Genomic DNA, 3,299 nt, shown 5'->3' on the forward strand with positions numbered 1-3,299 from the left:
TCTCGAAATGACTCGACCTCGGTTGTAGACGTGGCCGTCGTTCTACCTTGCATCCAGGTCGGGTTCGATGGCCCCGACTTGCTCCGGACCGGACCCAACCCGGTCGGGCTCAAGCAAAAAAGGGTATCACCCAATACAAGTATATTTGAGCTAGTTTAGCCCAACGTCAAAATAGTATTCCTCTAAACTTACTAACCAATACTTCATTTTACGGCGGGGTGCCTTGTCCTGCTTTCAGGGTTCGTGTTAGCTGCTTTCAAATTTGAAGAATCCCCCTTATAAGTAATTAATCTCTTTATTTTTTTTTAAAAAAAAAAAAAAGAAGTAACCTCCCTTTCACCAAGATTTATAGTAGTGGTATTAATTAACGTGGTCTCTCACGCAATCTGTGATTTTAATTTTGAATGTCTCTCTCCTGTATTAAATTTCTTTTTCCTAAAAAAAAAGGAAACTCTTCTTTATTATTAGTGTTACTATAGGTTTAATTTGTAGTAAGGAGTATTACTTACTGCCACATTACGGCGTCTCACATTCGATTGCATGGCTTCGTTTTAAAATTTAAAGGCGGCTTCCTCTAGCCATGTTGGGCTTCCGTCCACAATTTCATTGGCTTCCGTCTCTAGCCTCGCTCGTTTCTATTTCTATTCAAATTTAATTTTTCTTCCTTTTTAGTCAAAAAATTTCCAGTAGTATGGAATGGTTTAAGTTTAGCATAATTGTTTTCTTTGGTTCTTTATTGTGGTTCAAAATAATTTGGAGGAAGCATTTCAATATATGATTATTAAAATAGAGATTGGCGATTGTCAAAATATGTGATCAGCATTTATTACGTTTTATATATGTATATGGTTTATTGCGAGGGGAAAAAGAAAAGAAATAAAAAAGATACATTCCTAATTGTTTGGTCTCATGATTTTTTTTACTTTTACATCATTTTTGTTTTAAAAAAAATCTTTCAAGAATTATCGCAAACCAAAAAAAAAAAAAAAAAAAATCCATTTTACCCCCTTAACCTTTTTTTTTTTGGGTCAAATAGCCCCCTTAACCTTTAAGGGTTGAGAAACAATACTTCCTCACATTTTGAATGGGAAAGGGAACCCCCTTTATGCAATATTTTTATTGTGAGAGTTTCTTTTTAAAGGAAAGATTTTTTTTCTCTCTCTATCCTTTCAAAGGTGAAGTATGATATTTTTCATCTAAACCAATACTTGAATTTCGTCTTTCTTGCTTGTAAAATTGAAGATATTTTTCTATTATATTGAGGTTACATTGAGGCCGTTGTTAAAAATTTTGCAAATAAAGAAAAAAAATCATGTATACAAAATTCAAGAAATATGATGAACGCACATTCACCACAGATGCTTTAGCATTTCAATTTGAAGGGAAAAAATACATTGAAATAGTAAATTCTCTTACATATATATTAGATGAAAGCATTGCTGCCATAAGTATTAATTTATTTATGTATTTTCTTTGTATATTAAAATTATTATACTAAAGCAATTATTAAAATTTACTTATTTTGAAAATATCTTTATTAAACAGAAACTATAGTTAATAATGTCACATTTAAAAATTTATTACGGAGGCGTTTTGCATTATATCATATCTTAAACTATGCAAGAAAAAGGTTAAAATAGCACGGTATAGCCAGTTTTCAGATTAGTCATTCAAAAATATCCAGCGTTTACCAAGTCAATAAAAAATAGCCACTATTTTGCTGCAGCACAGACCGGTCCAGCATAATATACTGGAGTTCGGTGCACCTGTGTATGAACTCTAGCATATTATGCTGGACCGGTATACTTTGCTGGGTCCAGCATAATATACTGGAGACTGGAGCACCGGTGCTCCAAACTCCTGTATATTATGCGGGACCAGTATACTTGCTGGAACTCTTTCTAGTGTACTTATGTTGGAACTCCATCATATTACGCTGGAGTTCCAGCATACTTTTCTTGGAACTGTATTGGGAAAAATTATATTTATGTATATGGTGACGTGTCATGATGTATAGACTGGTCAAATAGTCAAAGAAATAAGCTTGGTTAACAGATACGAGCAACAACAGATACGAGCAACGACAGATACAAGCAACAACAGATATGAGTAAATTAAATGGAGGGGGTGCGAGCAGTCATACAAGTAATTCAACGCTTTTACCTATTCAAGACATTTGAAACTCAAAGATAGTGAAGAATCAAAGGAATGAATCTAACAGCAAAAAGGAGCCCAGATACAGCATTTAATGAGTATTAATTATTGGAAACGTTAGAGAATATGTATTTAATGTATATAATTGCATAACGTAACATTTAAAGTCATTAATTGCCTATAATAGCATTATTATGACAAAGGTAAGGCTCGTATCCCAAAAGAGCTATAAAAAGGGAAGAAACAAACGATTGTAGGGAGAGGTGACTATTGGAATATACTTTGATTTACCAGCTTTCATACTTGGGTATTCTAAAATTTCTTTCTTTATTTATTTTTTCGATTATCAGTAACCCGATTCTTCTAAATTCTAGTTTTGACTAAAATCCTATTTTTTGGTTAAACAAATTGGTTCCGTTACCGGGAATCTGATAATCAAGTATATCTCAACCTAATTTTCTTGATTGCATCAATCATGTCAAACAACAATGACAACACTCAAGGAAACCCAGAAATTCAAACAATCCAACAACTTCAGGGAGATTCTCCACGAGGCTCTCCACAAGGTTCTCCACGAGGCTCCCCACGACGGTCTCGTGAAGGCACTCCTGATGGATCTCACACAGATGGACAGGCTCAATTCGAAAATGTTGAAACCATGAATGAGGCTTTGCAAAAACTTATTGCCTCTCAAGTCAATAAAGCTCTTCTAGCTTTTGTTAGCCAATTGCCTGCTGTTCCACCCACATCTACTCCAAACAACAACACTTTGGAGAATCCTCGTTCAGGATTGGTTAATTCAGGCAGCCGTGGAACCCCTAGTGAAACACAAGAGAGAGACCCAGGTAATCCAGTTAACTCTGATTTACAGAATCTAGTACTAACCTTGCAGAAACAGCTTAAGGAGCAAAATGAACGCATAGAGCAAATACCTGGAGTACCGCCCGTGATCAAGGGAGTAGATATAGATAAGTATTCCCAACAATCATGGAAGCCAAGTGCTGCTCCCCTCCCAATTCTAAAGAAGTTTAAGATGCCTGATATTCCAAAGTATGATGGTACATCAGATCCACGAGATCACGTTACTGCATTCACAACAGGTGTCAAGGGCAATGATTTGACTAAGCAAGATATTGAGTCGGTCT

Source organism: Nicotiana attenuata, unplaced genomic scaffold (assembly GCF_001879085.1).
Source record: "Nicotiana attenuata strain UT unplaced genomic scaffold, NIATTr2, whole genome shotgun sequence".
Taxonomy (NCBI): Eukaryota; Viridiplantae; Streptophyta; class Magnoliopsida; order Solanales; family Solanaceae; genus Nicotiana; species Nicotiana attenuata.